Raw genomic sequence first — 23833 nt, 5'->3', positions numbered from 1 at the left:
CATGGCTTTTTTTGGTAACAGCTGTCAGACTAGTTTCTTCTTTTGTAATGCTGTGTACTTCTGCACAGTTTAACCAAATCTTCTCAGGCCATGACTGTCCAACTAAATCTGGGCAGTTGCCTTTCACCACAAACCGTGGTAACTTAGCAGTCTGTCCATTTTGTTCCACTTTAATTCCTGTTCTGCCCATCACAGGTACAGATTCCCCTGTATATATGTTTTCAGAATGATTTTTGCAGGCATCAAGGAAAGATGTTTAAGCTTCTCCTTATACAGCATCTGGGACCAGGGAAACTGCGGCCCCTGTATCCAGTTCCATAGGCGCTGGTTGGCCCTCCAGCAGCAGTGTTACCCAGTAGCCCTGTGAACCACTGTCCACTGACGAGATGTGGAGGGGCACTTCTTTGGACTCAGGGTCACTCTGGTCCTGCTTTATGACATATAGATTTTTCTTCTTGTTACGCCACACTGCAGACTTTTTCTCTGGTTTGCTTTTCTGATTCACTGCTACTTCTTTGTTTTTACAGGCATGCTCAATGTGTCCCTTCTTGCCACACTGGTGGCATTAAAGGTCTCTGCACCAACATTCAGACGGATGGTGACCAGTCTGCTTTCTATTTGGTGAGCCCACTTAGCTGTCATGTTATGCACTTGAGTTGATGCACTCAACTGCTGTGTTTCTTTTGCAGCCAGCTCCATGGAGACTGCAATCTGTATAGCTTGCTACGAAGTGAGGTTAGTCTCTGTCAGGAGACGTTTCTGGATTGCTTCACTATGAAGGCCACAGACCAACTGTCACGGAGGGTATCGTTCAGTACTTCATTGAATTCATAATGTTCAGTGAGCTTTTTAAATACTGCAACATACTGCGCAATTGTTTCCCCCCTCTTATTGATTTCTTTTGTAAAATCTAAATCTTTCTGCAATGACAAGTGGCTCAAAGGAAAATGCATCTCCAGGACTTTTACAATATCCTCATGATATGTCAAGCTGCATCAAGCTTTCTAATAAGCCAAAGGTTTTAGCTCCCATGACACTTAAAGTTGCAACTTTTCTATCATTTTCAATTCCATTTGCAAGGACAAAAAACTCAGTGTTCAGTGTAGGAGCTCCACTGTTCAACAGTCTCATTGAAATGTCCCATAGGTCTAGTAAGCATAGTCATGTTCCACCTTTTTATTTTCTCTTCTTCGTCAGTTACTTTTTGTTTACTGTTGTTTCCATTATTTTACTAGTAATTTCCTTCTACTAGCTCCTTCACTTTTTAGTTTTGCTTTGAGTGGCATTACCGCAAAGGTCTGTCGCCCTCATCACTAATTTATGTTTTAATACTGGTACTGTTGATAACTTTTCAAAGATTAATCAATATGCATGAGGGCATAGAGGTGATTGAACATTACAACTTCCATTTTATTTTACTTCAGCAACCGAGCTAACAAACAAAATGATCCCATAATGCACTGGTTTGCAAAGTACAGCAAGCTAAACAAGACACCCAGTACATAACAAGAACCTCATCCTTTGTCCTGCTTATGTCGTTGGTACCAACATGGACCACAATGAGTGTGTTCTCTCCCCCTCCCACTGCAAGTTCCTCTCCAACCTTCAGCAAATGTCCCGAATTCTGGCACCAGGTAGGCGACACAGCTGCCTGGACTCATACTTTGTTGCAGAGAGCGGTGTCAATGCCTCTGACTATACTATCCCCTACTCCCATTACATTCCTTGTAACTTCCTTCACCATCATGCCATGGCCATTTGGTTTCATTTAAAAAGATTATCATGCCATGGCCAGTTAGCTCATCCACCCTACAGCCCCCACTCTTTATACAAACAAGCTGAAAAAACCTCAAACCTGTTGGACAATTGCAAGGGCCAAGCCCCCTACATCCCTGCCTTCTAGGTCCCCTTATCTGCCGCACTTGCTGTCACACCCTTCTGTCCCTGACCACTGACCAAATCAGAAGACTCTATCCTAAGTGGTGTGACTGCCTCCTGGAAGAAAGTGTCCAGTTAACTTTCCCCCTCCCTGATATGCTGCAGTGTCTGCAGCTCAGCCTCCAGCTCAATAACTTAGAGCCGAAGTTCCTGCAGCTGCAAACATTTACTGCAGATGTGTTTGTCCTGGATCACACCGGCATCCAGAAGCTCCCACATCCTGCAATCACAGTGCATCACCTGCCCTGTCATCTCTAATATGTGTTAATTAATTAGTAATTGCTAATTAATTATTAAAGCCTACATTTCCCCAAAGCTTTCGGCATTGCCAGTGAACTTTACAATATATATAAAACAATACAGTACTTACAATAATGATGAAACTAATAATACCAGTTACTGGTTTACCTGCTCCTTCTGCTGCACCAAAGTGGGAATCTAATACTGGAGGCTGAAAAAGAGCAGAAGGGAAAAAAAAACATCTCCTCCCCGTCCTTCACCAAACTACCCCCCCAGCATACTTTACTTCTTGCAGTACCCGCCCCGCCCCGGTCTCACTCAGGTCGAAGTCTCCCCTCACTGACTGTACACTTTAAATGTCTCTTTCTTATATAGAGCGGTGATGAGTCACTCTCCAGCTTAGCTTCCTGCTATAGTAATCAACACCTATTCAGGCAAGGGCTTTCATGTGATTGGCAATTAAATGCCACTAAGGCATTTGCCTGTTTAACTCACTTAAAGGCTGCTAGTTCTTGGTCAGAATCTGACTCTTACTCTAAAACTGAACTTGAAAAAGATTTACCAGTTGAATTCCTACTTTGAACCAAATTCCTAAATATACTCACTCAGTCTCTGTCTCACTCAGGCTGAGTCTCCCCTCATTGACTGTGTGCCTCTCAGGAGGAGGTGCAAAGGGGGCTAAAAACGGATATAGGCAAGTGAACCATTAGATGGCAAATGGAGTATAACGTGGGGAACTGTGAAATTGCCCACTTTAGTAGGAAGAATAGAACAGCAGAATAAATTTGTGAGGCTAGTAAATGTTTGGATTCAGAGGGATTTGGGGGTCCTTGTAAATTAACAGAAAGTTAACATGTAGATACAGTAAGCAATTAGGAAAGCAAATAGTATGCTAACCTTTATTGCAGGGGGAGGTTGGAGTCAGACTAAGGAAATCTTGCTGTAATTATATAGGGATTGGTGAGACTATACCAGGAATACTGTGTATGGTTTTGTTCTCCTTACTGAAGGAAGGATATACTTGCCTTAAAGGAGCTACAATGGAAGTTCCTAGGATGAAAGTGTGGTCCTATGGTAGATTGAGTAGGATGCGCAGAATGGACTCTTATTTTTTGCAGCGTAGAAAAATGAGAAGTGAACTCATTGAAATATATATAATTCTTAAGGGGCTTGACAGGGTAGATGCTGAGAGGCTGTTTTCCCTGATTGAGGAGTATAGAACTTGGGTCATAGCCTTAGTATGAGGAGTTAGCTATTTAGGACTGAGATTAGAAATTTCTTCACTAGATCATTGTGAATCTTTTGGAATTTTCTACCTCAGGGGGCTGTGGATGCTCAGTTGTTGAGTATATTCAAGGTGGATATTGATAGATTTTTGGACATGAAGGCACCAAGGGATAAGGGAACAGGGCAGACAAGCAGAGCTGATGTAGAGGATCAGTTGTTATCTTGTTGAATGGCAAAGCAAGCTCAAGGGACCATATAGCCTACACCTGTTCCTATTCTTCGTATTCCAAAGTAAAAGTAACAGCAACTTGCTCTAGTATTTTCACTATTCCCTATCACCACATATTTTATTCCCATATCAACTTTCAACCATGTCAAAAAATATTAGTTTATGCCAAAATTTAATGTTTTAATTCTAAATTCAGGACTATTAAGTTATTAATAGTTCCTGAAACTGGTAGTTGCATTTTTTGTTGGAAATACTGCTGTTGTGTACTGTGCTCAGTAACTAACCAGAACCTATCCTTTTGTCAAAGCAGCTTTCAGCAGAGAGTGGGTTCAAGCAATAAGTAGCCGATTTGGAGGATGCAGGGCATGTGACTATTGATATCAGCAATGTGACTTTACACAATCTGAAGAGCATCACATGCCATTAAAGTAATAGTTGTTTCCTTTGATAATTTGACACATAATATCAGGCATGCCATTCCTTCTAGGGAGAAGATAAACACACTTGGCAAATGAAGCTCTAAGTTTCAACTTCTTGCACTTGTGAACAAAATAGCTCACACAAGCTGAATCAATAAAAAGCTCACCAATCCAAAACTATTAAAGCATGTGAGATTGAATATTACTTCATGTAATCAGAATTAATCTTTCCTACTGCCTTGGTAGATTCTAAAATATGCTATTACTAAGAGGACAATATTTGCCAGTGTTTTGTAAATGCTATGCCTTGCTATTCTTGGAGTTGACGTGTTCAATGATAATTGCATACAACACATAATGATCCTCAGATTGCCTGGGAGTTGAGCCAAATCAGGCCAGCAATGTCAGCAGTGGCATGCCATCCATTCCTGCCCTCCTCCAAAATCTGTCACTTAGGGATTTTTGTGGGTTGCCCCTTCAGCCTCAAGCTCATTCACTTCTTAAATAATGAAATCCCTTAGGACATTCAAAGACTGATTTACCAACACTACTTTTATAATTGGGCATGGGCTATGTTGGCATTACCACCTCCGAGAATATAAATGTTGTGCAGTTAGTGGAAGCCAGAAAGAAAAATTGCTGGACAAGCAAAGTTGGTAGCTGAGAAATCCATTTTTTTTAAAACCAGGCTTTACTGAATCCAGGAAGCTCACTTTGGGCTTTTTGGCAGCCATCAGCACCAGCATGGGTTTCATGGACTATGAAAGTAGTTCTATTTTGGTGTTCATTTTGGCTAGCTGTAGCTCTGCCTTTCTTTTCTACTTTCACGTGATGCTAATGTCCTGTTGCTATTATTTTTCCTAAGCTGCTTTTACAATGCTTCCTGGATTCTCGGAAAAGTGAGCTAACTCATCCATTCTACTGCATTTAGTTTTGTATTGTGCAGTTAGTATTCCTCTAAATTGGCTGCACCATGGGGCCCAACATTCCATCTATATGCTGAGCTAGCCGTGATAGTTTAATAGCACGCGCATAGTGATGTTATGAGTAGGACTGGTGGCAGCTAAGAGGTCCCTGCAAAAAATAATTTTTCCCTGTCGCTAATCTAAAAAGGTAGGTTCAAGCTGATTTGGCTGCCCATAACATAAAACCTATACTCTTGGAGCTAGTAGCTCAAGAACAATATAAACAATAATAAGCTCCTGTTCAGTGCATATTATAGTCGAACCGAAATAGCACAATGACAGTATTACTGCTAACTTTGGGTTAGCCACATTTCTGGTGCTATCAACAGTGAAACACTGAGCAAGGAAATCTACCACTGGAAATGGGCAATTTCAGTCGAACAATGTTAATGTAAAACACTTAAAAAAAAAAATTGTTACTTTGGTTCTTAAAACCAGAAATTTGGCTAGGATTATCCAAAAGACAATAAAATAATCACAACAAAAACAAAAGTAAATTTTGTTAAATTTATTATTTGATTTTAAACTGATGCTATTCAACACTTAGTTTCTAATAAAATACATCTAATATGTTGTTTGTGATACTGTGTAAATGTGCTGGTATTGGTCAATGGAGTGTACAATTCATAGATTTAATCTGGAAACATACCATAAAGTTGAAATATTCATTATAAATAGCTCTTCATATGAAAGAATAAGGGAGTGGGACTAAATGGATAGCTCTAACAACTGACATCAGCATAATGGACCAATTAGCCTCCCTTAATGTTGTGTGATTATCTTGAAAAGCGTATTATGTTACATTAAAAAAGAGAAAAATGAACTAGGATTCCAATTTCTATCACTTATGGCAGTGGTTGGAAACAGCATCTGTGATCAGGCTTGTCTATGGTGCACCATATCCTTGAATCATCACTGCCAATTCTTGCTGTCATGGCTCATTTAGAGAAATGCCTGTTGGGGGAGTTACAGACAATGCCTATAGCATGTACAACTAGCTGGAGTCATGTCCCAGCATCAACAAGTATCTTCAGGAGTGGAGGTGGGGGACTTAAAAAAGTAAAAGAATGCTTCTTCTTAGCATAGTTGATTGTAAAGACATTAAAGTGGAAGTTAATTATTGATCTGTGAGTGTGGCATCAATCTTGGCCATATGTCCACATAGCTCACAGTTGACAGAGATCAACCAGCTCAGCGTTGTCTAAACAAAGTACTTCATTGCAGGTGAAACATTTTGAATGTTTTGGGGGGAATAATAAGGCTCTAAATAAAGGCAAACTCTTGTGTTTTTTTTAAAAAGACATTTCTGATCTGAATGGTCCACAGTAGATAGAGCATTTATCCATCAAGCATGGGAAACCTCACACTTCAGTTAATGATTGTGAATCTGAGGTACAGCCTGCAATCTTTCTTGAGTACCTGGTAAAATTAAAATTGTAACAATATAGACTACTGCAATATTAAAAACTGTGAAGTAGCTTTATATAACCAAGCCTTTATGAAATTCATAGCAGCTCTATAACTGAAGGTTGGCTTTGGAACTGGTTATCATAGAAATGTAGATGTCTTAAAAATGTATTCATATTGGCTGGGTCCTCCAAGCTCCTCTCTAAACATATTCTATTGGGAACTAGTCTAACTAATATTGATTTTTTAAGGATCATGCATAATATACAGTACATGTATTTTCCATATTCCATAAGATAAAAAAAGTTACACTGGGTAATGAAAAATAGGGTCCATTAACAATGGGAAATGTGAAGTACATTTGGCAATTTTGTCCTAAGTGTAAAATCACTTCCTTTCCTCTTCTATCGGATCTTTTTTAGTTCACTAAATAAGAAAGTAGGCTTCTGTCAATTAGAGCTGTACAGCCTCCAGGGCATGAGCAAGAGGAGTCTAGTTAATGATTTTTCTCCCTTCCTCCCTTGTGAGGAAGCAGATGGCTTGCATTTGACACTTGTCATGATGGCCTGGTAAAGAACCAATGCACATTTGTGTAAGGCTTTATGGGCATAAACTCTAATTGTACAATAATGTGTGGTGCAATAAGTTATTTTTTTTTCAATGTGTGCGTGGGCATAGGTGTCACTGGCACGACCAGCAATAGTCACCCATCCAGAGATAAAAACAAAAAACTGCGGATGCTAGAAATCCAAAACAAAAACAAAATTACCTGGAAAAACTCAGCAGGTCTGGCAGCATCGGCGGAGAAGAGTTGACGTTTCGAGTCCTCATATCTGTCGAAGGGTCATGAGGACTCGAAACGTCAACTCTTTTCTTCTCCGCCGATGCTGCCAGACCTGCTGAGTTTTTCCAGGTAATTTTGTTTTTGTTTTGTCACCCATCCAGCGTTGCCCTCGAGGAGCAGGTGGTTGACCTCCTTCGTGACCTGCTGCAGCGTGCTGTTAGGGAAGTAGTTTCAGGATTTTGACACAGTCATGAGGAAAGAATTGCACCATATTTCCAAGTCAGGAGGGTGTGTGACTTAAAAACAAAAAAACTGCGGATGCTGGAAATCCAAAACAAAAACAGAATTACCTGGAAAAACTCAGCAGGTCTGGCAGCATCGGCGGAGAAGAAAAGAGTTGACGTTTCGAGTCCTCATGACCCTTCGACAGAACTTGCGTTCGAGTCCAAGAAAGAGTTGAAATATAATATGTGTGACTTGGCAGGTGATGTTCTCCCGCGCTTGCTGTCGTGGGTTGGGAGATACTGTCGTAATTAGCTGAGCAATTTGCTGTGACCGCTTTTGATTAGTGAAGCGATTTCGGCCATGGCAAATTAAAACGTTAAAAAACAAACCCCTCGCAGCATTAAGTATAGCAATATAATGAAACACTTTCACAGGCGAAATTTGGAGAACTGGGGTTGTTGTGTATTGATCTTCCCCCGCCTACTTTAAATAAAAAACAAAAGAAGCGTTGAGCTTCGGAAAGGTTGGAAGAGTGGTTGTGAATGTTTTCTCCTTGCCCTGTGGGTGCACACCTGACTCCATGACACACACAAACAGCTTGCTGCTGCTCTGGGTGTGGCCCTGAGCTTCAGTTCCAACTCTTGCTCTCCTCCCACCGCAGCCGCTCATACACGTCTTCACCGGCATCGGCCAACCCTCTCACCGGACAGCGCTCTCCGCCTTTGGATATCCCGGCCACAGTATTCGGGACATTTTATTTTTGTGGGTGTGTGTTTTGTTTTACTGTTTTCTCAAGCATTTTTGACCGTCGCTCCTGGTGCGGGCCGCGCAGGGGGGGTGTGGCTACTTCCTTGGAAGCGCTTTGCAGCCTAAACCCCCCCTCCCTCCCTCCCTGGCCGGTTTGGTTTCGGTGGCTCAGAGTCAGTCGGGGTTTTTAAAGTATCGCAGTTTCACCGGAGGAAGGAGGAAAAAAGCGGCGGCGAGGCGAAGGGGGTAGAGAAAAAAATAGCAAGGAGCGGAACAGGACTTTAAAAACAAACTGTTTGGAGAACCGATTAAAGAAAAAGGCTTGGCAGCAAGTAAGTGAGGCGGAAGTGAAATACTTTTTTTTAAATAAAAACGAACATAACTTTTAGTAAATACGGAGTCTGATTGAAAACTCTCGGTTTCAGTTTTTCGGGGTGGTGGCGGCCCTTGGGAAAGTTCCGTTTCGAACTCTGGCGAAGTTTAAATGGCCGCTCGAGCCCGATCTTGATGCCGGACTCTCCCCGTGGACTTGGTGTTTCTCAACCAGGATTTCCGCGGTTGCGGTTAGAGGCACAGATTTGTTAGTTTGTGTGTGCGCGCAGTTATATTTTTCGGTCCTTGTTCATGTTAGAAGTGATCACTGAGGGAGCGCCCGTCATCTGGGCTTTCCCGCCGCCCATCTTAGGCCGCGCATCTTCCTGGATTGTTTTCTGGACAGGGGCCCAGCACGCCCCGGGCACTGTACACATCTTATAACCATCAAACTTTGCTCTGTCTGGGCACATAGTCCCACTTGTTACACCTTTTATTTACAGAATCCTAAAGTTTTGTTCCCCTCCTTTTGTCGCCACCCCTCTCTCCCCCCCCCCCCCCCCCAAAAGTAATTCGGGTGGAGGTCACAAACTCCTCTTGTGAATTTTACATATGACATTACTTTTCACTTCAAAATCATTGCAGCTCGGACGCCAAACCAGAAGCCTGTGTATTTTTCCCCAAATGTTAACTTGTTAATTCTAGTACACTATAATTTTAAAGTATTTATAGAATTTCTAGGTAGCTTGTTGGTGGGGTTGTTTATGCAACTGAAAAACGCTGCATAAGTATGTTCGAGTTTCTGAAAGGTGCTTCTCTCCAATTTTGACAACAGCTTATGTTTATACAGCGCTTTTAACATTAAAACATGCCAAGATGCTTCACAAGAGTTAAGAAGTGGCATTAGACATTGAGGCACATGAGGACAGATGGCCAAAGGCTTGGTCAAAGAGGTCGGTTTATAGAAGTATCTTGAAGGAAGAAAGGTAGGGAGAGAATTCCAGAACTTAATAACCTAGGCTGCTGGATGCACAACTACCTAGTGGTGGAAGGATTAAAACCAGGGATACTCAAGAGGCCAGCATTAGAGGAGCACAGATATCCCTGAGGATTGTGGGCTGCAGGAGATTGGAAATGGGCAAGGCCATGGAGGAACTAGGAAAAAAGATGAGAATTTTGAAATCGAGACGTTACCTGCCAGGGCGTCAGGCCAGAGAGGACAGGAGTGCAATGAGCGGATTTGTTCTGAGTCAGGTCTCAGGCAGCAGAACTTTGGCTGATCTCAAGTTTAAAGAGTAGTATGTGGGAAACCATCCAGGTGTGTGTTGGAATAGTCAAGTCCAGAGGTATCAAAGGAATGTATACCAGTTTTAGCAGCACATGAGCTGAGGCAAGGATGAAGTCAGGTGATGTTACAGAGGTGATCTTAGTGATGGCATGGATATGTAGAGATGCTCATTTTGGGGTCAGTCTGGCATGAAGCTGATAGCTGGGGAACAGTCTGGAGTGAGGTTCAAAGACAATGGCTTCATTATTTCCACTGTTTAGTTTGGAGAAATTTCTGCTCATCCAATACTAGATTCCAGATAATTTATCAACTGTGGAAGAGCTTAGAGAGATATAGGGGTAGACAGGAAAGTGGAGTTGAGGCCAGTCAGATCAGCCATGGTCTTATGAAATGGTGGAGCAGGCTTTTGGAGCTGAATGGCCTACTAATTTGTGTGTGTGTATGTATGTAGTTGGTGGTGAGTTAGAGCTGTGCTTTTGGATGGTGGTGGTGAGATAGAGCTGTGCTTTTGGATGGTGCTGCTGAGGGCAGGGTGTAGATGAGAAAGAGGGCATCAAGGATAGATTCATGGGAGCTACCATGAGTGATGTAGGAGATGGAAGAGAAACTATTATAAGTGATACTCTGACTACAATTAGATAGATAAGAATGGACCCAGATGAGAGCAACCCCATTTAGGTGGGGGTGCAGCATTGGAGGAGGTTGGTATGGTCAGACTTCAGACAGGTTGAGAGGGATGAAGAAGGATAGTTTATTGCATCTAGTAGCTCAGTCTTTGGCTGATTGAGCAAAAGGGTATTTGATGTTAAACTTGAGATTAAGGTCATAGTTTACGGGGCAGCAATGATCCCCATGCTCCTATATGCTTTGGAGACTTGTTCAATCCTCAGCAGGCACCATAAATACTTAAGAACCACCAATAGTGTCTCTGCAAGATCCTCCAAATCTTGTAGCAAGAAAGGCAGTCCCAAAGCAGCATCCTCTCCCAAGCTAACATCCCCAGCTAATTACTCAAAACAAGTCACATTGAATGGGACATTTTGTTTGTTACCTTGACACCGGACTTCTGAAGCAACTGTTCTACTAGCTCAGTCACAGCAGGGGAATCACAAGAGGACAGTGGAAACACTTTAGGGATATCACAGGCAAAAGAACAGAGAGGTGTTGAAGGTTGTGATATTATCTAAAAGAATTGCTAATTAAGAATGGATGGCAGGACACGCAAGGTACAACCCTAGTCGGGATGGGGTGAAATAAGACTAAAAGGGCATAAAAGGTATAGATTTAAAAATAACGGAAATAGGTGGGAAAAGAAAAATCTATATAAATTATTGGAAAAAAACAAAAGGAAGGGGGAAGAAACAGAAAGGGGATGGAGGAGGGAGTTCAAGATCTAAAGTTGTTGAACTCAATATTCAGTCTGGAAGGCTGTAAAGTGCCTAGTGGGAAGATGAGGTGCTGTTCCTCCAGTTTGCGTTGATCCCTGTGGTACGCCATTGGACACTGGCTTCCAGTCGCTAAAGCAGCTTTCTGTCATCACCCTCTGTCTCCTATAACTAAGCCAATTTTGAATCTACCTTATCAAATTACCCTGTATCCCATGTGCACTTGCCTTCTTTATAAGTCTCCCATGTGGGACCTTGTCAAAGACTTTGCTGAAATCCATATATACTACATCAACTGCACTACCCTCATCTAAACACCTGGTCACCTCAAAAAAAATAAATCCAATTTGTTAGGCATGACCTCCCTCTGACAGAGCCATGCTGACTATCCCTGACCAAACCTTGCCTCTCCAAGTGGAGATGGATTCTCTCCTTCAGAATTTTCTCTAGTAGTTTCCCTACCACTGACGTGAGATTCACTGGTCTGTACTTCCTGGCTTCTCTTTACAACCCTTTTTAAATAGCGGAACTGGATTAGCTGTTCTCCAGCCCTCTGGCACCTCCCCCGTGGCCAGAGAGGAATTAAAAATTTGGGTCAGAGCCCCTGCTATGTCCTCCCTTGCCTCCCTCAGCAGTCTGCGACACAAATCATCCAGACCTGGAGATTTGTCTATTTTTAAGCCTGCCAACATCTCCAATATCTTGTCACTCCCTAATATCAATTTGCTCAATAACCTTGAAGTTTGTCTCCCTGAGTTTCATACCTTCATCCTCATTTTCTTGGGTGAAGACGGATGTGAAGTATTCGTTCAACACTCTACCGATATCCTCTGGCTCCACCCATAGATTGCCCCCTTGGTCCCTAATGGGCCCTATTCTTTGCCTGGTTATTCTCTTCCCATTGGATATACTTATAGAATATCTTGGTATTTTCTGTACTTTTACCAGCCAGAACTTTCTAATATCCCCTTTTTGCTCTTCTAATTGCTTTCTTAAGCTCCACCCTGCACTTTCTGTACCCCACTAATGCCTCCACTGATTTGCTCCCCTTGTTCCTGCTAAAATTCTCTTTTCCTTCTCATCTTATCCTGAATATCCCTGGTCATCCATGGTTCTCTGGGCTTGTTACTCTTTCCTATCGCCTTAGAGGGAACATGTTGAGCCTGTACCCTCCCCATTTCCTTTTTGAACACCCTCCACTGCTCCTCTTTAGATCTCCCCACAGCTGCTCCCAGTCTACCTTGGCCAGATCATGCCTTATTTTACTAAAATCCACTCTCCCCCAATCCAAAACATTTTTATGCAACTTGTCTATTTCTTTGTCCATAACAAGCTTAAATTGTACTGTTGTGGTTGCTGTCACTAAAATGCTCCTCCACCACCACCTCAGCCACCTGTCTGGCTTCATTCCCCAGAATTAGGTCCAACACTATGCCTTCCCTTGTTGGACCCTTTACATATTGACCTAAAAAGTCCTCCTGTACACATTTCAAGAAATCCGCTCCATCCAAGCCCTTAACACTAAATCTATCCCATTAATGTTGGGAAAGTTGAAATCACCTAATACAATTACCCTATTGTTACTTTTACACACCTTCACAAATTGTGCTCATGTTTGCTCCTCAATTTCCCGCTGACTATCTGGGGGTGTATAATAAGCACCTAACAATGTGGCTGCCCCTTTTTTATTCCTAAGCTCTACCCACAAAGCTTCATTCGATGCCCCCTCCAAGATATCAACTCTCCTTACTGCAGTAACTGACTCATTAATAATACAATGCCTCCTCTTTTACCCCTCCCCTGTCTCGCTTGAAGATTTCATATCCAGGTGGAGTAATTTAATCAGTTTGTTTTTGTGCTCATGTCACTTAATTCTGTTATACTCCAATATCTCAATCATCAAAAATATAAAACTTCTTGAAACAGACATCAATTGTCAAGCCTTCTCACTTTTCGGAAAATATTTAAATCGATAATCCAACTATTATGTTAGCATGTGGTGGAGAGGAATATTTGATGAAGGGGATCTACCAAATGGAAGTGAGATTGCAATATTTCAAGGTTATGCTAGCATATTGAATCTCAGTTTGAAATCTTAAGAGTATTTGGCCTATTATACTTCCAACTTTATATTGTAGAGTGACTCCCTTCTCAAGTGAATTTGGCAATAAAAGTGCATCCTTGCAGCATTGAGAAGTAGTTTGGGTGCAGATTTCATCCTATGACAATATTAGTACAGCACAAATGAGTGCTTACATTCACAGGAAGTTTTTGCTCATATTTGCTTTCAAATCGCTATATAATTTGAGAGATCAGATTAGTAGTTCAATATATTATACAATTAGTTTATATACTAAAGAACTTAACATCGTATTGCTGGAAAAAGAGACATGCTGTCGAAGCTTTTCACCTTGCACTCATCAGGGCAGACACAAGAATAGTTGCCTGCAGGCAAAAGGAATAAGTTCAGGCATTGCACTGTTTTTGAATTAAACAAAAGCATAGGGAACAATAGTTCCCTGGTGCATTCTCCATGGCAACAACTCGACATGTTGGAGTCAACTTGCCAACCAATCAATACCTTTTCTCATGCAGTAAAAATTGTTGCTCCCATTGAAATTTGGCATTCTTCTATCTGTCCTGATGCTTCAAAAACATGTCTCCTTTATCAGCAGTACTCAAGTTCTGTACTACCAAATGACTATATAACATTGTATTCTGATTTCTCTTAGGGATTGAGGGTACCTCCATAGTTCCATTGCAAAAGGTACTTTTAAGTGTTAGCCTTGGCTCTGTGCTTGCATATTTGAGCTATAGGTTCAAGCCCCACACCAGTGACTTGAGCACATATTTAAGCCAACACTGCAGTGAATTACGTAGAGTGTTGCACTATGGGACGTGGAAGTGTCTCAGATTAGATGTTAAACCAAGGTCCCATCTGCTCAAGTGTTTGTAAAAGGTCCCATGAAAATATTCAAATAGGAAAGTTTTCCTGAGTGTCCTGGCCAACATTTATCTTCCAACCAACATGATGAAAACAAACTAACTGCTCATTGATATTTGTAGGACTTGGGTGTGTACAAATTGGCTGTGTCCAATGACTATGCTTCAAAAAGTTCTAATTGTCCAAAGCTTGTGAAAGGTGTTATCTAAATGCAAGTTTCTTTTTTTTAAAAAAGGTTGAAACTCATTGAACAAAATGCTAACTGCAAAGTTTCTTACCCTCTCCAATTATTTTGAATCTTGTTTTCAGCAGATAATTGGTTTGATATCTGAAATCTGGTCTTTTAGAGTATCATTGGGAAAAGATTGGGTGGTTGTTTGGTTTTATTTTTGAATTGTTTGCATTGATGCTGTTCATGGAGTGTTACACTTGTGCATTGTAATATCTTGAGTTATCTGAATCTTAAGTTCAGTTCCTTTGAACTAGCAAATCTTAACTGGGGTGCTAATGGAACACCTATCATTGGGTTCTGTTGGAAAGGAAGAGAACAGAGGTTCCCGATCAGCAAATACTTTCCTTGTTCCCTGATCTAAGTGGATGATGATTGAGGATATGCTCAGGTTTGACTGTGCTGGCTTTTGCATGAATGAACATTTTGGCAAGCTATTGGAGATTTCTGGCTATAGAATCAGATCCTATCATGAGTGCTTTAGGAGAAGAACGAGAGGATGATAATATTGGAAAAAAATCCAATTTGTGCAGAGGGAAAAATAGTCCAAAATCCTGTGATATATTGTTTGGCAAGTTTTGGGAGAAGGGCTGTGCATGTGGCTTAATGGAAAGTCTTAATTGCCTCCAAACCCATCAATTCTACAGAAGAATGATGGGAGGCAGGGAAAGAGTTCTGATTGCAAAACAAACTTTGCTGGTTTTAGCTTGCCCACTACAACCACAACAACAATTTGAGTATGTAGGGATACATACAATGTCCCAGGCTTGGCCTAAATAGCCAAGTGGTTATGGTACTGGGCTTGTAACCTCAAGATCAAGAGTTCAAATCTCACCATGGCAAACTATGAAACAATGTAATTTCATCTGAATAGGAACAGATGGAAACGTGTTTGTACTCGAAAAAGTTACATACAGCGTCCCAAGGGGTTTCATAGGATTGTTATCTTAAAGGAAGAAAGACCAGTACAGAGCAGTTTAGAGTTTAGGGCTGAGGCAGCAGAAGGCATGGCTGCCAGTGGTGGAGTGATAAAAATGGGGATGCTAAAGAGGCCAGAATTGGATGAGCACAGATCTTGAAGGTTTGGATGGCTGGTGGAGATTATGGAGATTGGAAGGGGCAAGGCCATGGAAGGATTTGAAATGATTTCTTCAATTATTTTTGCTGTACTGGAAATCCACCCACTCCCATCTGGACAATAGGTGGATAGTATTTTTTTAGGGCACATTCCCTAATTGACATTAAAGAAGTTTTCAACCATCTAAACAACCATCATTATTGATGCAAATATTGTGATTTTTGCTACAAATCTCTTTTATTGGAGTGTGTCCTCAGTACTGAACTTTGTAATAGAAACATAGAAAATAGGAGCAGGAGTAGGCCATTCGGCCTTTCAAGCCTGCTCCGCCATTCATTATGATCATGGCTGATCATCCAATTCGATAGCCTGCTCCCGCTTTCTCCCCATATCCTTTGATCCCTTTCGCCCCAAGAGCTATATCTAACTCCTTCTTGAAAACATGCAATATTTTGGCCTCACTACTTTCTGTGGTAGTGAGTTCCACAGGCTCACCACTCTGAGTGAAGAAATTTCTCCTCATCTCAGTCCTAAATGGTCTACCTGGTATCCTCAGACTGTGACCCTTTGTTCTCGCATCCCCACCATCGGAAACATCCTTCCTGCATCTACCCTGTCCAGTCCTGTTAGAATTTTATAGTTCCTATGAGATCCCCCCTCATTCTTCTGAACTCCAGCGAATATAATCCTAACCAATTCAATCTCTCCTCATCTGTCAGTCCCACCATCCAGAGATCAGTCTGGTAAACCTTCGCTGCACTCCCTCTATAGCAAGAACATCCTTCCTCAGATAAGGAGAACAAAACTGCACACAATATTCCAGGTGTGGTCTCACCAAGGCCCTGTATAATTGCAGCAAGACATCCCTGCTCCTGTACTCTAATGCTCTCGCGGCCAACATACCATTTGCCTTCTTTACCGCCTGCTGCACCTGCATGTTTACGTTCAGGGATTGGCGTACAAGGACACCTGGGCCTCATTGCATATTCCCCTCTCTCAATTTATAGCCATTCAGATAATCTGCCTTCCTGTTTTTGCTACGAAAGTGGATAACCTCACATTTATCCACATTATACTGCATCTGCCATGCATTTGCCCACTCACTCAGCTTGTCCAAATCACACTGAAGCATCTCTGTATCCTCCTCACAGCTCACCCTCCCAACCAGCTTTGTGTTATCTGCAAATTTGGAGATATTACGTTTAGTTCCTTCATCTAAATCATTAATATATATTGTGAATAGCTAGGGTTCCAGCACCGATCCCCGTGTTACCCCGCTAGTCACTGCCTGCCATTCGGAAAGAGACCTGCTTATTCCTACTCTTTGTTTCCTATCTGCCGACCAGTTTTCTATCCATCTCAATACACTACCCCCAATCCCATGCACTTTAATTTTACATGCCAATCTCTTATGTGGGGCTTTGTCGAAAGACTTCTGAAAGTCCAAATAAACCACATCCACTGGCTCCCCCTCGTCAACTACTGGTTACATGCTTGAAAAATTCCAGCAGATTTGTCAAGCATGATTTCCCTTTTGTAAAGCCATGCTGACTGTCAGATTCTGTTACTGTTTTCCAAGTGCTCAGCTATTAAATCCTTTATAAGGGACTCTAGAATTTTCCCCACTACTGACATCAGGCCAGCTGGTCTATCATTCCTGTTTTCTCTCTACCTCCCTTTTTAAACAGTGGGGTTACGTTAGCTACCCTCCAATCTGTAGGAACTGTTTCAGAGTTTATAGAATCTTAGAAGATGACCACCAATGCATCCACTATTTCTGGGGCCATTTCCTTAGGTATTCTGGGATGTAGATTATCAGGCCCTGGGGATTTATCGGCCTTCAATCCCATCAATTTCTCTAACACCGTTCCCCTACTAATATCGCACTAAACTGTATTCCCCAACATTTCTGGTATGTTATTTGTGTCCTCCTTTGTAAAGACAGAACCAAAGTATGTATTTAGTTGGTCAGCCATTTCTTTGTTTCCCATTATAAATTCCCCTGTTTCTGACTGTTAAGGGACGTTTGTCTTCACCAACCTTTTTCTCTTCACATGCCTATAGAAACTTTTACAGCCAGTTTTTATGTTCCTTGCAAGCTTACTCTCGTATTCTTTTCCCCTTCTTAATCAATCCCTTGGTCCTCCTTTGCTGAATTCTAAACTGCTCCCAATCCTCAGATCTGTTGTTGTTTTCTGGCCAATTTGTTTGCCTCTTCCTTGGATCTAATACTGTCTCTAATTTCCCTTGAAAGCCATGGTTTAGCCACCTTTCCTGTTTTACTTTTGTGCCAGACAGGAATAAACGATTGTTGCAGTTCACCCACACGCTCTTTGAATGTTTGCCATTGCCTAACCACCATCATCCCTTTAAGTAAACTTTCCCAATCCATCATAGCCAACTCGTAGTTTCCTTTATTAAGATTCAATACCGTGTATAATAGTACTGTCTCCCCCTTTTAATGGTCATACAGTTAACGTGCCTTCGCAGAATTCTAATAGATGTGTGTGGCTTCATCAAGTTGTGTAGATTCCATCAACCGGAAGGCATTATGATTGTATGTAGTTTGACTATCTTCTTCTCTAATGTAAACTTTGAAAAATAATGAATGACTGGGACTATCAGTAGCACCATGTACAACCTGATTCCAAAGTGGAAGAAACCAAGTTGTTCAGTAATTTAAGTTTTATATTTGATTCTTTGCGTGCTCTGTTTATTGGTGGTGTGCCTTTTGAATAGCTTTGATTGTCTTGCTGTTGGCACAGGTACTAAACTAGTTTAATACTCACTCAAGATCTGCTATTTCAGTCTGGCTCCTTTCTATAACCAATTTATTTGCCATTTTTGTTATGAATGTATAAATAAAAAATTGAAAAAGGCAAGGTAAACCAAGAATGTTACTTTAGCCCTGGCTAGTAGGGTTACAGATTTTTAAATTGGTTAAATTGAAATAGTAAAAAAGAGAAATACTGAAAGTTCTTTGATTTAAAAAAAATCAATTTAAGATCTCTGGCTGTACTTGTTAGGATTATTTTAAGGTAGCTTATTTTCTGTATTCATTTTGTTTATGATTATGCTAGACAGGCATATTCAAGTGATATGGGGATCAGGTGGGAAAGTGGAATTGAGGTCAAAGATCAGCCATGATTTTATTGAATGGTGGACCAGGCTCTAGTGGCCATATGGCCTACTCCTATTTCTTGTTTTTAAGTTGCTTTGCTGAGGGAATTACATTACTACAAGGATAAGCATTAATGTGCTGAAGGACTTTTCTCAGCCATTGATCGCTATGATCAACAGTCCCTCTAAGCTGTGTGAACACGCAGCAATTGAATATGTGCTGCACCCAAGAGCATTCCCGTTAAGTTGCACACATGTGCAGCCACATGGCTTTCTTAAAGGGACCATGCAGTGCAACAGATGGGCTGCGCACAACAAAGGGAAGGGATCATTTGTTACAATTGATTATATTTTTTAGTATTTATTGTTCTCAGTTTATTTTTCTGGTTATTGAGAACCTTTGAACAGAGCAAGGTACACTTAAATGGGCAATTGGAAGGTCATCAAATCTCTTCCATATCAAACAAAGTCTTTTATAGAAATGAAGCAAATCCTTGTTAAGGAAAACTTTCTTATTCTGATTTAATGGAAACTTTTTAATTGATAAGCACACAGTTTACCAGGCTGTCTATGCAAAGAAAGCTATTTTATATAACTAAAGGGGATAAGATCAGTGAAAGATGGAAACTATGCTGATAAAGTTAGACAAAACCAAAATACTATGAATGTTGGAAATCTGAAATAAAAAATAGAAAATCTTGAAATACTTAGATCAGGCAGCATTAGTGGGGAGAGAAACAGAGTTAACATTTCAGATTGAAGACCTTTTAGAGAATTAAAGTTGTCATTTAGAAGTGAAATTAGGAAGCACTTTTTCACACACAATAGAAGTATGGAACTCTTTCCATCTTTCTAAGGACCCTGTTAGCTTTTCTAATGTTTTACTTTGTGTATCCAGTGCCATCCAGACATATGTTTGCCTCCATTTTGGAAGCAATTTTCTGGAAAGCTTTGCAGGTGACTTGCATTGTATGGTGTAATTTGTAATGAGGACTTGGTTAAATTGAAGTACTCTTTCAGAATTCAAGAAAACAGGGGCTTGGTCAGATAAATGTGGGTTGTCTTTTTTTGTCCCTTTTCTGCCAAGGCCAAGTTCTCCGGGGACCATTTGGGGAAAATGTTCCATACCTTGCCAGGTGATTTTTGCTCTGTAAACCTGTGTAGTGAATGGCAGAAGTATGTAATTGGCTTTCGTGACAGCTGTTGTGGCCTGATCATGCCCCCTCCTTATGTTCACTCATGCACACTAGTCCTGCAGGGCTCACTGAGTAATGATCAAGGTGGGGCTGCCACACTGTTTTGGTTGTGGATATGTGTTACAGATGTCCAATGCTGCAATAACCATAAACACCTTAAGTAATGCATTCCAGGTATTGAAGCTAGGATTTGCTGGTCCTAATGGCTCAGCGTGACATAGACCTCATTTACCATTGCATACTGGAAGCTGCAATTGTTGCTTTTTGTAATTTCAAAAGCTTTACTGCGGAAGGAAACTCGAACCATTGGTATATCATTTTACTGTGTAATGACTGAAAAAATTCATTGTAATAACATCCCATTTTGAGGACTAGTTTGGATTGGTGATTTCGGGTAGCTTCCCTTTGGCTGAGAGGTTTAAATAAAGTGCACGGAATGTAATTGCTTCATAACCTAGTGTTTAATCCCTGAATTTCTTCTTTTTAATCGTGGGTATTTTCTGTGTGCGTATTGTTGCTATCTTTGACTGTGCTTGGCTTGCTTTCTAATTGAGAGGTTGAGTAGATGTCTTGCTGCCACTCCCAACAAATTATAATGAAGTGTATTGATTACTAGATGGTGCACAGATGCAGTTTAGCTTAATTTCCCTTCAATTTTTTATATAGCTGTCAGAACTGTATTACTTATACTCTGTATGGGAATACTCAGAGATCTTTTAACGTTAAAATAAAATTGTTCTATTGAAAATAGCATAGAGATTTTTGAGCTTGTCATTGATAGTTAAGCTATTGTCATTGATAGTTAAGCTATATAACATCTTGATAAAACCAAAATGAATTTCAACTATTGGAAGTAACATTAGATGCTAAAAGGCTGCTGCACCTAAGTTCCAATTTTATTAGAAATTTACTACTAAGTTAGCATTTTTTATTGGATGGAACGTGAGATGCAAAATATAATGCCCCTTGCAAAAATGAGAAGGGAGAGGGTTACAGATTACAAGTAAAAATAATTCTGCATATATGTTAAACCTTGTATTTCCAGAAAATTTCTGCTTCTGGATGCTGCTTGGGTCTAAGCATTCAGTGTGTAGAACAAACAGCAGTGTATTTTGCTGCTGTTGTACTCCACGCTACTAGTGCTGGTGTTTCAATAACCCAGCTCGCAATGATCAGTTGATCCTCTTCTGGTGGTGGCAGTGTTAGGGAATGAAACACAAGATTTTTAGCAGCTTAAAAAAAACAGTGGGGCAGAAGCAAGTAAGTATGTGTTTATTTACTGGCATGCTAAATTAGATCAAGTTGGTTATAACAGAGTAGCATCTTTTAATGGTCTTGGATAATTTTTAAATTACAATAGCCAAACAAAAGAGCATGCTCAATTTTGGTGGCATCGGTGCACTGTTGAGATACTTTTGGTGCCAGGGATTCTACAGCCCACTTCAGTGTTAGTTACTCCTTTTGAAGATAATAGTGCAAGTGTTTAGTTTTGTTCTTCCTGAGAGCTTAGGCCCTGTATAGATAAACTGTCTCAGCTTTCAAAGAACTGGTGTGCATAAACTTGTATGCAAGATGCTTGTGCTTATTCCCTGACTGTGGAATCCACTTGGAAGTGTTCAGAAGATGGACTGCAACTGTATGTTATTAATAAGTTCTGCATTTTACAGAACACTTTCAAATGCCATACTTTTGCCAAGTTTAATTTATAGGGGCCTAAGCTGGTGCCTCATGGTGGTGCTTAGAGATTATTTTTTTATTAAGATCTCGTCTCCATATCTTTACCTATTGCTCCCTTTGTTTTTTTTAAAAATCACTTTTATTCCATTTGGTTTTATTCAACTTTTTGTCAGAAAAGCTGAAGACAAAAATTAATTTCAGTTTTTGCTTTAGATGACATCCCCAAGGCACTTCACAGGAGATAAAGTAAACTTCATATTTTTTCAGGTTCTTATGAAGGATGAAGGTGGGGGAGGAGAGAAAGTTGTTGAGATTGAGTTGGAGGTTGTGTGCGCCTGTTTGGTAACAGTCAAAACAGATTAGGTTCTGCATGGGTATTTCTCGTATCGGCATTAATTATTTGAAGTGCATTATATTCTGTGTAATTTTACAGACTTTTTTAGCTAAATGACATTAAATATCATCAGATATGCTCATTCTTATGGCCTGTCCCCACCCCCTAAAATGGTCAAAATGTTTGACCATTGGAAATGCCCGTAGCTCACTCCTGTTTACTGCCGCTGAATGGAATTCTAATTATACTTGTCCCATGCAGAGTGTTTTCAATTAAAACAAGAAACAAATATACTTGATCAAATTGAGCAACCAGTTAAATGGAACAAATAGTTCACAAGACTGGTGGTGACCCCATGCTGAGGAGTCTGTTGAAATATCCGTGCTAGGGAAGTCCACATTTTTTTAGTGTAGGATAGATACAGCACCCTGACCCTGCCAATCCAACTCCATTTTCTGTTTTTATTTTTTTTGCTTGCTTGTTTGAGCTGGGTATTGTTGATCAGAGGTTCTGTAAAACCTATTATGGTGTTGCTTTGTTAGTAGATAAGTCCTCAATGAAGACGCTGTGACTTTTGGTTGTAACATGGATTGATTTAAACTTTATGGCCTGTGAAGCTCCATGGTATGTACCTGAGTAGCTCAGGAAGATAAGAGACTTGGTGCTCCAAGCTGTGAAATGGTCATTTGAGGTTGAATTTATTTGGCACAAAGCAACAAATTTATTGTCTGTACCCACTTAGCTGGAATGTGTAAAGTTGATTTATTTTTCTGTCAATGTTTGAACATTTTCCTTTCTGCTCCCAGGGATTCCTGCTTGGAGTATTGTTCCTCCAAGACCTTGCTCAAATGGTTGCTCTTCATGCGGGGATAGATAATGTTGACGGCTCTAAGTTGGAGCATTAAGGCTAAGCTCCAATTCTTATACTGTTTGACACCAATATAGCACAGCTTTACAGTAGTGGTTGCTGGATAGCTGTTGGGAACAGGAGCACTAACTGGTTTTTCTGTACCACATTGAGCTCAGGGTTTGAGGTCCTGTACCCTCGTTATCACTCCTGAGGTCACTAACTGCATAGACCAGAAATGTAACCTTTTTTGCATGTTGCAGTGCAGAAGCAACTTCAAAAACTTGACCTGATTATTCAGTTAAGTTTCCTTTTATTATACAAAATATTTTTGAATAGTTTTTGGATTGATTAGCTGAACGGGCCATGATACATAAATTTGCTTATTTTCATCTATGGAAAGTTTATGGAAATTCATCTTGACAATCTTGTATGACAAATATCAGGATTAGTTGGTCATTTTTGGCTGAAATGTTTTCAAAAATTATCATTGTAACATAATTTATGGCATGGCCAGTTATTCCTCTTTGCTTACTTTCCCTTTTCTCACCATCATTGTTTCATTTTCCATCTTAACGAAGGGCAGAAAGTTTGACTTGGCTGTTTTAACAGTGCTGATTTCCTAAATGTGAGTAGTAGGTACACAAAAGCCATTAGTTGACTATTTTTACTCTTTGCTGAGGGTGTCCTCTCCTCTTGTCCTGTCTTTGAAAAGTCTGGTCAAGATTGAAACCAGTTATGAGAATTGATCTAACACTTGAATTGCAGATCTTAAACCAGAGTACAGGGGAGATCATGTGAATGAATTTTCAAATTTTCTCTCCTATCTCCCCATATGAACTCCCTGAGCTCATCTTGTCCATGAGGCCCATTTCCTGTTCCCCTAATCCTACTCCCACTAAATTGCTCATCTCTTATCTCCCCACGTTAGCCGATATCGTAAACGGTTCTCTCTCTACAGGTGTTGTCCCCCTCTTTTTTTTAAAATCTGCTGTCATCACCACTCAAAGAAAACCTTGACCCCACATTCCTTGCAAATCACCATCCCATCTCCAACCTCCCTTTCCTCTCAAGCCCTTGAATGTGTTGCCACCTCCCATATTCGTTCCACCTTGCACGCCACTCCATGTTTGAATCCCTCCAATCGGGTTTCTGACTCTGCCACAGTACCAAAACATTTCTTATATGTATCACAAATGACATCCTATTTGACGGTGACAAAGGTAAACTTTCCATTCTTGT

General features: G+C 40.6%; 1 protein-coding gene across 2 annotated transcripts in view; it reads left to right on the top strand.

Annotated features, from left to right (window-relative positions):
- The first annotated feature begins 8072 nt into the window (after window positions 1-8072).
- Window positions 8073-23833, top strand: part of ctnna1 (catenin (cadherin-associated protein), alpha 1) — a 196741-nt gene continuing 180980 nt past the window's right edge. The window contains exon 1 of one of the 2 annotated variants that reach the window (XM_041192980.1): window positions 8073-8200. The gene's annotated coding sequence lies outside the window, so the exon portion shown is untranslated. Of the gene's footprint in view, window positions 8201-8224; window positions 8514-23833 lie in introns of those variants that run through there. The other variant, XM_041192979.1, reaches the window with a different exon arrangement.

This window comes from Carcharodon carcharias, chromosome 8 (assembly GCF_017639515.1).
Source record: "Carcharodon carcharias isolate sCarCar2 chromosome 8, sCarCar2.pri, whole genome shotgun sequence".
NCBI classification, from domain to species: Eukaryota; Metazoa; Chordata; class Chondrichthyes; order Lamniformes; family Lamnidae; genus Carcharodon; species Carcharodon carcharias.
The sequence above is the reverse complement of the archived record's forward strand: the minus strand, read 5'-3'. Positions and strand labels throughout refer to the sequence as shown.